The sequence below is a fragment of the Ranitomeya variabilis genome, chromosome 7 (genome assembly GCF_051348905.1).
Source record: "Ranitomeya variabilis isolate aRanVar5 chromosome 7, aRanVar5.hap1, whole genome shotgun sequence".
In the NCBI taxonomy this organism is placed as follows: domain Eukaryota; kingdom Metazoa; phylum Chordata; class Amphibia; order Anura; family Dendrobatidae; genus Ranitomeya; species Ranitomeya variabilis.
Window position 1 is genome coordinate 208970445 of NC_135238.1, and position 13142 is coordinate 208983586.

At 38.8% G+C, this 13142-nt stretch overlaps 1 protein-coding gene across 1 annotated transcript in view; it reads left to right on the top strand.

Moving 5' to 3' along the window:
• Positions 1 to 2855: 2855 nt before the first annotated feature.
• Positions 2856 to 13142, top strand: part of LOC143784492 (sodium channel protein type 2 subunit alpha-like) — a 235500-nt gene continuing 225213 nt past the window's right edge. Inside the window, exon 1 of the mRNA XM_077272790.1 lies at positions 2856 to 3248. The gene's annotated coding sequence lies outside the window, so the exon portion shown is untranslated. The remainder of the gene's footprint in view (positions 3249 to 13142) is intronic.

The window sequence follows — 13142 nt, forward strand, 5'->3', positions numbered from 1 at the left end:
CCACCTGGGAGACACCAAACATGTGGAAGAAGGTGCTCTGGTCAGATGAGACCAAAATCGAACTTTTTGGCAACAATGCCAAATGATATGTTTGGTTTAAAGGCAACACAGCTCATCACCCTGAACACACCATCCCCACTGTCAAACATGGTGGTGGCAGCATCATGGTTTGGGCCTGCTTTTCTTCAGCAGGGACAGGGAAGATGGTTAAAATTGATGGGAAGATGGATGGAGCCAAATACAGGACCATTCTTGAAGAAAACCTGTTGGAGTCTGCAAAAGACCTGAGACTGGGACGGAGATTTGTCTTCCAACAAGACAATGATCCCAAACATAAAGCAAAACCTACAATGGAATGGTTCACAAATAAATGTATCCAGGTGTTAGAATGGCCAAGTCAGAGTCCAGACCTCAATCCAATCGAGAATCTGTGGAAAGAGCTGGAAACTGCTGTTCACAAGTGATCTCCATCAAACCTCACTGAGCTCGAGCTGTTTGCCAAGGAGAAATGGGCAAGAATTTCAGTCTCTCGATGTACAAAACTGATAGAGACATACCCCAAGTGACCTGCAGCTGTAAGCGCAGCAAAAGGTGGCGCAACAAAGTATTAAGTTAAAGGGGCCCAATATTATTGCACGCCCCACTTTTCAGTTTTTGAATTTCCACAAAAATTTATAATAACCAATAAATTTCGTTCAACTTCACAATTGTGTTCCACTTGTTGTTGATTCTTCACCAAAAATTTACATTTGGTATTTTTATGTTTGAAGCATGATATGTGGGAAAAGGTTGAAAAGTTCAAGGGGGCCGAATACTTTTGCAAGGCACTGTATTTTTTAAGCATTTCACCAAAGGATTGTAACACCATGCCAACTTTTCATTTAAAGCACCACTCCAGTGTTTTTATTTCAGTGCTGAGTGGTGCTACTAATGTAAAGTCCCTGTCCCCGGTCTTATGCTCACCATCCAGCGTCTTGACCGGTCCCTTGGTGCCTTCTTGTGACCGCAGCTTCTGACGGCAGAGGTAACATCTTGTTCTGGCTCTCATAGACTTGTATTGAGTTGTGATCTCCGGCTTTGTCCATGAAACACTGGAGCCATGCGACAGGTCACAAACTGCTGAAGACCAGGAGAGGCGGTGATAGAAAGTGGAGATGGCAGCAGGTAAGTATGAAACTTGGGTCCGGGACCTTAGATTAGAAGCTAAACTACTGCGCTGCATTAAGAAAAATGCTGGAATAGTGCTTTAATTTACCTCCAGTCAACTTGTTGACCTTGATTGTGTGTGACTGATCGCTCCCACGCTGGGCTCCGAAATACCCGAAAGCCTAGGGGCCAGCCATGAGTTAATATGGCCCTGAGCAGCGGGACCTATAACTGTATGAAACATGGAATGTGTTTGCAACTAGTGCAGGATGAACAAGTGTCAATCATGAAAAGGGAGTCAAAAACAAGTGAATATATATTCCCTTTAAAAAAAATTGATTTTTAATGATTTAGCTAAAACATCCTAAAACATTACCCCGTGCATGGTCAAAAAAATGTGGTGTTTGTGTATCAAATCAGGGAGATTGGACACAGCCGAGAGAAACCTATATTACCCTATCATATGCCTTGTGCCGTTATTACCTACAGCCGGAGGTTGGCACCCTGAGATGCAAGAATGGCGCCGGGGTCATTCTCGTATATTCACAAATATCATATTTTCGTATATTTTTGAATACACAAATATCACACTTTTTTATCATTTGCGTGGTATTGTTTTCGTGTGTTTTTAACTGGATCATTAAAAATTTATTTTTTATATATGTTCACTACAGTAGTAACTAGTGCAGGAAAGAAACTTCACAGAAAAACTGTCTATGACAAACTACACCAGAATGAAGAGATAAGCAGAGTCTACATGGCACGGCTTATCACTACACCAGTATCAGGGCCGATTCTTTCCAGTTATACACACACACATATGTATATATAATGTATACACGTGTATAAACTGGAGAGATAGAGATATGGGATAGATAGAAGATAGATAGATAATAGATAGATAGATAGATATTATATAGATAATAGATTGATAGATAATAGCTAGATATAAGATAGATAGATAGATAGATAGATAGATAGATAGATAATAGATAGATAGATAGATAGATAGATAGATAGATAGATAAAAAGATAATAGATAGATAGATAGATAGATGATAGATAGATAATAGATAGATAGATAGATAGTAGATAGATAGATAATAGATAGATGATAGATAGATAATAGATAGATAATAGATAGATGATAGATAGATAGATAGATGATAGATAATAGATAGATAGTAGATAGATAGATAGATAGATAGATAAATAGATAGATCAATAGATAGATAATAGATAGATAGATAATAGATAGATAGATAGATAATAGATAGATAGATAGATAATAGATAGATAGATAGATAGATAGATAATAGATAGATGATAGATAGATAGATAGATAGATAGATAGATAGATAGATAGATAGATAGATAGATAGATGATAGATAGATAATAGATGATAGATAGATAAATAGATAGATAAATAGATAGATACTAGATAGATAATAGATAATAGATAGATAAATCAATAGATAGATAATAGATAGATAGATAGATAGATAGATGATAGATAGATAGATAGATAGATAGATAGATAGATAGATGACTGGATAGATGATATTATACACAGGTACACATGTAATCCTCCCCTCTGTGTGTGGCCAGGTCTGTCTCCTTGCAGTTCCTCCGCAGGAGCCCGTCGCTTCCAGCAGGGGGCGCTCTTACAGAGCCCTTCCTTGGCTTGGATGCTGCTGACAGCTGCCTTGTGCACACACAGACACACGCCCGAGCTTACAGACCACACTGGGGAGGCATCTTCCATTCTCCCTTCTTGCCCTCCCAGGCTCAGCTATTGTTTCCATTCATCCCCCCTCCAGCCCCTGGGAAGGTGTCTCCTGCCTCTGTGCCCTGGGCAGCATCCTTTCTCCTCCTCCCTTTGCACATCCAGGACCCGGAGAGCAGACACGCCTGGTACAGGGGACACACGAGCATCTCTAAAGACCCTTATAGGAAAGGAGAAGCACACACAGAAACATTCCAGCCCTGGAATTAAATGGCTTCTGTGTCCTGATGGGAGAGAGCTAGAGGAGACCCCTGACCCTGGGGGAGGCTGATCAGACATAAGGGAAGGAGGGGAGAGCATTGTTCCTCTGCCTTGGTGAGTATTGCATGGATCCATAGCAGGGATCATCATGGTACCTGGTCCATCAGATTCATCTCCATCACATCCTAGCAAATCCCCATCTGCCATTCGTCATCCTTTGCTGATAATGTGTTTTGCAGAGAAGTAATAAAATATCAATCTGGAGACAGGTAGATACATAGATGCTGCTGTTTGTAAATATGTATCTGTTATTATTATTATTTGAAAATATGGAACTCTGTGTTGATACATTGTACACACTCATATATATGCTCCTCTACATCCATCCGGGCAGTGACTGGGGGGGATGGGGAGGGTATCAGGGAAGAAGGGGACAAACGAATCTGCAGGGATTCAGTAATGATGTTACCTTAATGAATTAACCACTTCCACGCCTTCTGTTTCTGGTCAGAATGCATCGCAGGCCTCTCCATCCTATAGGAGGGTCTGACATATTTGCCATTGGATTTACCTTTATTGCATGGTACGGTCACCCCCTCCCTACCTGCCTACCTCTTTGACAGAATGGAGGGCAGAGACCATTTCTAGAAACGACTAGTCTGGAAAAGACCGATTGATTTTTTAAATTTTTTTATTTTTTCTGGAGCAACATCATCCGACAGCATGATAAACCACAAGAACTGTAATGTTTGTGAAGGTCATCTATATATATATATGTATGATGTTGCTATGGGGTGTAACACATTGATGCCTCGGGGGCACTGATCTATAATAATCATTAGTCGGGATGGAGCTCCAGACAGTGATTTTTAGTGCATGGATCAGTACTGTATAGTTATGGGGACCTATATATAGATATATATGTAGCAGGCTTATGTCATATTATATAAATGTTACATAGGGGAGCATTATAATATGTTTGTGTGGTCTCCGGCTAATGGGGCAGATTCTATAATTAGGCGTCGGCTTTTTGTGGATCGTTACGAAATGACGTCGTTAATCCAACAGAAAATAGAACAAAATGTAAAATACCCTCGAAGACTTTGTTTTCTGTACCGGAACCATGGGCCTTGTTTATAAAGATGGTGTCTGGGAGTGATTTATTAGGGAGTTACCTCTCCTTTTCCATTCTCCTTCTCCTATAGGACTCTGCCTGACCCTGAATTTTTTTGTTGTATTGTTAGAAACAGTGTTACTTAAAAAAGATTTTGGTGACATCATAGGAGCGTGTCAGAAAATCCCTAGGACAAGTGTCACATGAATCTGTGGAGCTGGGGATGATATGTAACCCTTCCCAGGCCATGACGTCCGATAACAAGACCAATAACGTCTTCATGCGCCTAATGGGGTCATTTGTAGTGATATGTTACCAGATATAGGTTTTGTAAACGTTTATGCTTATTTTATACATTGTCCAATTTTTTTAATGTTTATGTTGAAGGGTTTTTTTTATTGCTTTTCTATTATTTAACATTTTTGCTTTTAGGCACAGTTCATATAGATACAAGCTCATTTGTATGTTGACTTTTCCAGAAAGGCCTAGATAAACAGGAAGCGTCTGATGCATAAACCATATACTAACTCCGGAATCTAGGGACATTTTTTTTTTTTTAAATCCTCTAATGTGAATGTCAACATTAGTTCTAGAAAACAAAAATCTTCAAGGACTGTACACATCCTTTATACAAATGATCTTGCATGGTCGTACTACCTTGTGAGCACCAATAATTCTGTTGTCTGAGGTTTGGTTTTATTTTTTTCAAAATTGTTTTTTTTATTTTTGTGTTGTAAAATAATATGAAATTCTTAATTATTAATATTAATTTGGGGGTGTCAAATTTGTAGCAATGGTGGCCACCACTGGCATCCCGTTTACAGTCTCATCTGATAATTTGGTTGATGTGGATTTATTAAGAATTTTTAATTTTTTTTTAAATGTTATAAAAAATGTGACTGTCCAACACAATAATAATACAGGTAACAAAAAGAGCAATTCTCACCTTTCTTATCCCCTGTTGCTTCGCTGGTCCCCTCCTGTTCCATCAAGCTGTACACTGTAGCCAATTACTGACCGCAGTGTTGATGTGTCAACACCACTGAGGCCACAGCAGCGGCTAGTGATTGGCTGCAGCGGTCAAATGTCACATCCACATATTATTGCTGGAGTTGGAGGAAAGGAGACCATCGGGGTACCAGGAAAGTGTAGACTAAGGAGCGGCTGGGAATTGGTAAACCGAGGATTGTTCCTTCTGTTATTTTCCACCTTTGTAGAATTTGTAAAACTTTAAAGATCGGACAATCATTTTAACAGGTAATTGTATTTTTTTTTTTGGTAAATAAACATTAATTTACCTGGATGGATGATAAATTTTGGGCAATAGACATTTTGTAGAGTTGTTGCTATTTTGTAGAAAAATTTTGGGCAATAGACAGTTCATAGAGTTGTTGCTATTTTGCAGAATAGAATATCATTACTTCTGTAAAAAAAACAAAAAACAAAACAAAAACAAACAATACATAGAAAACCACATTGTAATGGGTCTGTATGAAAATGTCGCCATCATACCTGTCTTCAATGGTGTCCGTGATGGGATTATGAACCAAGAATAATGTTTTTAAATTGTTAGTTTTAGACAACATTTGTCATAAATAATCGTAATAGACAGCAGACATAGACGTCAAAGAATTATGTCCTCGGTTAAAGTCTATGTTCACACTTCCATTTCGAACAATAAACAGAACTGATGTCCATAAAGGATCCATTGTGTAACTGATGCGACCTTAGTGACTATTATGGGGTCTCTCTGGATTCTCTTATTATATATCATGATGTACTTTTTATTCGGTACTTAAAATGGAAATATAATAGAACCCAAAATTAGAAAAAGAACGGCACTCCTTAAACAAAAAGGAGGCACACGGATAGGTTCCCAACCCTTACAATACAAAATATGTGGAATCCGACATTTTAAAAAAAAAGGGCTCATTTTTATTGCAATCAACACATAGTGTATGAATATATAACGTTTCGATGTAGATGACCTTCATCAGACATACACTAGTAGAATATAATTTCATAGCTGTATACCTGACAACCATGATAGACCACCAGGCACTCCTGGTCTCCAAGCACAGGGGGCGCTATCTGAAATGTAAACAGTCGGAGTGCAATCTTCAGACATTTATGAAATGATATGCTACCAGTGTATATCTGCTGAAGGTCATCTAGACCAAAACGTTATATATTCCTGATCGCAATAAAAATTAGCCCTTATTATTATCATTTTATATAATAGAACCCAACCAGACCCCATAGTACGAATTGGGGGCCCCTCAGCTTCCATTTGTATCAATCATGCAACACATATGAATTGACGTTTTGGAAATGTAAGGGAATCTGTCAGCAGGTTTTTGCTCTGTAATCTGAGGGCAGCATGATGAAGGGGCAAAGAGTCTGATCCCAGCAATGTGTCACTTACTGGGCTGTGTCTGTCAATAAAATAGGCGTTTTATCAGCAGGAGATTATCACTGCAGGCCTAGGTATCTGCTGCCTCATAGTCAAATGCTCTGTGTAACCCCGCCCCCACCACTGATTGGTAAGTTTCTGTCAATATACAGAGTACAAAGAAAGCGGCCAATCAGTGGTGTGGGCGGGGTTACACAGGGCTCAGCAATCTGAGCTCTGCTAGATCTGAAGCAGAGAAAACTGATTGTATCAAAATGACAGTAAGCAGTGCAGCAAGTGATACATCTCTGGATTCAGCATCTCTGCCCCTACATAATGCTGCTCTCATTTCATATCCTAACAAACAGGCAATCCCCGCATGTGTTGTGGCTGTCTAATAGCCACAAAACATGCAGCTGCTGGGACTCGAGCATATTATCGGAGCACGCCCAAGATATTGGGATAACATGCTTGGATAATACGCTATCCGAGCACGTTCACTTATCACTAATGCTCAGTATCCTCTGCGGATTTTCTCAACTAGTGGATATTTCATAAAATCTCATGCACCATGCCTGTAATGCAACATGCAACATATTTACTGCACATGCAAATTTACAACTTAAAGGGGTTGTCCGAGACTTTAACTTTGATAGCCTTTCCTTACAATAGCTCTTCATTGTCTGATTGGTAGGAGTGCAGTACCTGGTACCCCCGCCAATCAGCTGTTCCCGATGTCCGTGGCGGCTGGAATTGCTTAGTTATGGGGCTGCACAGCTCCATTGACGAAACAGTGGTTGCAGCCGGATACTGTAACATGCCCCCTATTGACTTGAATATGGGGCCGATGTGCAGTACCAGTCCGCAGCCGGGGCCACCGTCAGGACATTACTACCCTTACTAGTGTAAGGGGCCCGGTGAGCAGAAGCAAAGGAGGACGGGCCCGGACTGGGTCAGACACTCTGCCACCATGTATCAGGCAGTCCTCTTTTGCATCTCCTCACCGATCTCAAGGTGGGCCCCAAAAATGTTTCCAGTATGGGGCCCCGAAATTCCTAGTGGCAGCCCTGTCTGAGGCCACTATATAGTTGATAGAGCTGTGCTGCGCAGCTCCATAACTGAGCAGTTCTATCTGACACTGGGAACAGCTGATCTGCGAGGTGGCCATGTGTCGCACCCCCACTGCTCAGACCTGTTCAGACCTATCCTAAGGATAAGCCATCAATGTTAAAGGCCCAGACAACCCCTTTAAAAACCACTCACTTCTCTTCCTGCTGCATCAAAAAAATTGTGTTAAAAACGGCCATAAAAACTGCATGATGTGTGATTGAAGGCGTATGCAGTTATACAGCTCTTTAGATCAGTGCTGAGCCTGCATCTTTTCTGGCACATGACAGCTGATTTGATCATCTGTCATGTGCCCCTAACAACTGACGATGGAATCGCGATCCACCCGCGGCTGTTAACATGTTACATGACTGTGAGTCTCTGACAGCGGCATTAAACAGGCACGCCCTGGAAGTGCGTCACAAACCCCGCCCGTCAGTGACCCTGTCACATGACTGCGGGGCGCTGACAGGTGATACAGGAGACCCCTGTGGTTGTCATTGCTGATCTTCTGTGAGCGCCGCCCCGTGGCCGGCATTCATCAGATGATCTACATCAGAGGTGTCAAACTGCATTCCTCGAGGGCCTCAAATAATGCGTGTTTTCAAGATTTCCTTCTCATTGCACAAGGTGCTGGAATCATTCTGTGCAGGTGATTAAATGATCACCTGTGCAATACAAGGAAATCCTGAAAACATGACCTGTTTGCAGCCCTTGAGGATTGCAGTTTGACACCCCTGATCTACATAGAGCAAGACTGAAGCACAAGTGATCAGAAGATCGCAGCTTCAACTCTCCTAAGGAGACTATTGAAGCAGGTAAAAAATGTAACAAAATGTTTTTAAAAATATTTACAAAATGTAAAAAATATATAAAAGTTCAAAATCACCCCCCTTTTGCCCCATTTGAAATAAAATAATAGCAAAAAAAAAAAAAAAGCACATACTGTACATGGTATCGCTGCGTTCAGAAACAGTCGATCTATCAAATAATAAAATGAATTAATTTCCTTGGTTAATTTTTGGAGAAAAAAAAATCAAAACTCCAGAATTACATTTTTTGGTTTCTGCAACATTGCAATACAATGCAATAACAAGTAATCAAAAGATCGTGTCTACCCCAAAATGGTACCAATAAAAACGTCAGCTCAGTGTTCAAAAAATAAGCCCTCACCCAGCACCAGATCCCGAAAAATACAGACGCTACAGGTCTCGGGAAATGGCGCAATTTTTTTTTTTTTTTTTAACAAACTTTGGATTTCTTTCCACCCTTTAAATAAAAAAGAACCTAGACATGTTTGGTATCTGCAAATTTGAAATGACCTGGAGAATCATAATTACAGGTCAGTTTTAGCATTTAATGAACATGGTAAAAAAAAAACTAAAAACAATTGTAGATTTGCACTTTTTTTGCAATTTTACCGCACTTGGAATTTTTTACCCCTTTTCAGGTACACTATATGGTGAAATCCTTGGAGTTGTTAAAAAGTATAACGTGTCCTGCAAAAAACAAGCCCTCACACAGCCATACTAATGGAGGAATACAAAAGTTATGGCTCTGGGAAGAGGGGAAGCAAAAAATGAAAACGCAAAAACGGAAAATCCCAAGGTGCTGAAGGGGTTAAAAAAAGAATTTGGAGTGCTGTATTAAAGGGGGTTCATAAAATCAGGCATTCCAAACTGCATACATCAGCATGCAGGTCTTTGAAAGCTATATCAATCAATACTTTTATATCTTCCATCTGTTCCTGCATTCCGGAGGTGTTTTAATTCATATGCAGATTAGGCATTAAGTGCTCTGGGCGTGGCAGAGCCTTCCCTGAGCCTCTGAGTCCCCATGTTGTTTCTACGTCCAGAACCAGGCTTGATTGATAGCTCACTTTCTGTGTAAGGAAATCAGACTGATTCTGGGTGGGAAAACAGCCTGGGAACGCAAATACTTGTTAGGTGCTATGTCATTCCCAGAGCACTTAATGCATTACAAATGCTTAAAGGGGTTCTCTGAGTATATGACACTAATTAATTATCCCTAGTATAGGTCATCAAAATCAGATTGAAATCATAAGAGATTTGAAGCAGTACATTGTGTCCATTAAAGTCAGAGGGTTGTCCGTGTAGTGCATTGATGTGTTTGGCCCTACAGAGGGGTGACTGACATTGTTTGTAGCAATTCTCCGGCTTGGCTAATTGATGAAGAGACACCTTGCTCTATTAATTCAAAATGGCCTAATTGCATACTTAAAATGTATTTTTTTAGACCTGAGAATCTCTTTAAAGAATCACTCTCATCAAAATTAATATACTCTTAATATATTGCAGTCATCATATTATTCAGCATTGTGTACTTACAATTGCTCATTTTGCCTTTCTACCCAGATAATTCTTCTCTTTTCTTTGCTCTATATAGAAACAGGAAATCTTTTCCCTGCATTTATCATTCCCTTCTTCAACTCCTGACCCAGCTGCTCCCTCCTCCTCCTGCCAGAGACTTTTGCAGTGACTCCATGACTCACGCAGGGAAAATTGACCTCCTGTTTCTACATAGAGCTTAGAAAGATTCAGCTAGTCAGTTTATAATCACGTGATGTCATAGACCTAATGAAAAAGAGAAGAATTATCTGGGTAGGCAAAATGAGCAATTGTAAGTACACAGTGCTGTATAATATGATGACTGCAATATATTAAGAGGATAACAATTTTCATGGGAGGAGGAGGAGGAGAGCGTCTACAAATATGGGTCTGATCATTGATTGCCCAGTAAGAGCCGCACCAATGCTGTTGCGCATCCACAGCTAAAATGGCATAATTTAAAGGGGTATTCCCATCTCCAAGATCCTGTCCCAATCTGTATAAAGTATACTAATAATAATATTAGCAATTACCTCCAACTAGAAATGTAGTATAGTTCTTCTTATTCACTATTTTGCTTACCCGATGTGCAGGGCAATGCAGCTTAGGTATCCAAGGTTACGACCACTAGCAACTAACAGATACTGTATGAGTGGGCATAACCATGGATACCTAAGCTACTGTAATGCCCTGCACATGGGGTAAACAACATAGATTATCAGGAGAACTATACTACATTTCTAACTGGAGATATTTACTAATAATATTATCTTATGCCTGTTACATATTGGATCTTGGAGTTGGGAATACCTTTTTAACATCTCATTAATTGATGGCACGCTCTGGTTTACAAGGCTACTTTTAACAAATTACTCACAGCATTCACTATTACTTCTCTTACTAAATCCACTCGTATGAATTATTTAGTAAGTGATTTCTTCATTTCATAATAGCCTCACCAAGTAGGCTATTTCTCATATCTCGAATTGATTGGGAGGAATTATTATGTAGGGCTGTGGTTTCCAGCCTTTTCTCTCTCTCTCTCTTTTCTTGTAGTTGCGCCTCGGGGCTGCAGATCATCATTCATGCCATCAGCTCTAATGTGGCTGTAATTGTGCCTGTGTCAGGGGATGTTCCCTATATTCACTGTATGTGTTGGTCAGTTCTGATTCATTGCCTTGTCTAAACTTTAATGACTGTATATATGGCCTTTATAGGGCTTTTATAGGGCAGTAGGCAAAGCCTGGCACACGTCACATGTAGAGCTGTACGGCATCTCTTGACTATGCGTGTATATATGCCTATAATAATAAGGTTTTATTTCTTTCCTTAAACAGAATGTGTTTAAATCAAGTTTTTATAAAGTATTTAAATGAAAGCTACAATCAGAAAATGACTTATTGTTTATATAAGGTTTTCGTGTTATTTATGTATTTTTAAAACATTTTTGTAATTTTTTTCATAACATAGTATATATATATATATATATATATATATATATATATATATATATATATATATTATTTATTTTTATTTTTTTAATTAATTTGTAATCATGAAATATTTCCACACCCCACTGGGTTTTTTTTTTACACTCATACTTCCTGTCTTTTCAGGAAGAGTTTTTATCATTACAGAAAGGATTAGAATGATAGGCGATACCTCTATATAACACGGGATCCACCAATCACAATAGGCAATGTCAATACCTTTGCATACGCTCATTAGACGCTTTAATACAAAAGATAGGATCGGAGTCTCTGTACATATGTTGTTTCCTGAAACAACAGGAAATTAGAAACTGAAAAATAAACACCCACCACAGTGAAAATTGCAAGATTTCTAAGTTTATTTTTAAAGAGGACCTTTCACCAAATTTTTCATGTTAAGACACACAATATAACAATGGTTTTTTTTTGTTTCTTAGTTTCACATCACCGTTGCGGAAATACTAGCAAAGTATTTGGTACCTAATGAGTTAACTTTAATTAAGTCCAAGTGGATGTTATCAGATAGCAATTCATACAAGAAAATAGCGGTACATACCCCTAGTGAAAAGTATCTGATAACACCCACTTGGACATAACACAAGTTAACTCATTAGGTGCCAAACAATTTGATTTCTAATATTTCCGCAACGTAGAGACGAAACTGAAAACAAAAAAACTGTTATAAACTTTTATTCCGCTCTGCAGCCACTGTTACATCATATGTCCAGTTCAACCTGAAAAAATTGGTGAAAAAAAAATAAATCTCATTAAAACAATAGGTCATTATCTGATGCATCAAAAATTAAGAATTGTTTCAATGCACAAAAAAATTGTAATAAATCTACTGTCTGGTTCCATGGCAACAGACTACAAACAATCTTTGTGTAGTCTGATTTTGCAGTCACATACCAAGAAGAATTTGATGGCAGGTTGATACAATCTTTCTTTTTTTTTGTTTGTTTCTCCTTGACAATTATTTATCAGCATTTCTTGAGAGTAAACTTGTCTTTATCGGGTGAAATTTTAACCCTTAAGTTTTCAATAAACATCAGATCAAAATCCAACATATTTTACCAATTTTGGTGGAGTGAGTCAAAAATCCGCAAGGAATGAGGTTCTTTTGTCTATCATTGGACGGTAGATGGGGAAGAGAAGGATCAACCATGTTGTATTTTCTTGTTATTGTGTATGGCATCCGTAAGTCAATGTTCATAGCACTTTTTTGTAATACAGCTGTAGCAAATGCCATGCATTTGGATCCAAAAATAATGAATAGGATTTTTATTTTTTATTTTTATTTTGTATTGCCCATGAAAAGTCAATTTTTTTTTAAATTATGTCTGGTTGTTGAGGTAGACTTCAATTTGTAGTAAATTACAATGTGCATTGACCCTTATTGACCACCAATGTGATTGTGAGCGGCGCAAAATATAACTGATCGAAGCTGAAAATGAGGCACGTGGTCAACTTCTATCTGCGCTACAGTAACTTTTTCTAGCACTCACATGTTTAATTCGTCATGATTTTGTGTGTCCACATGGATGTCGTGATTTTGAT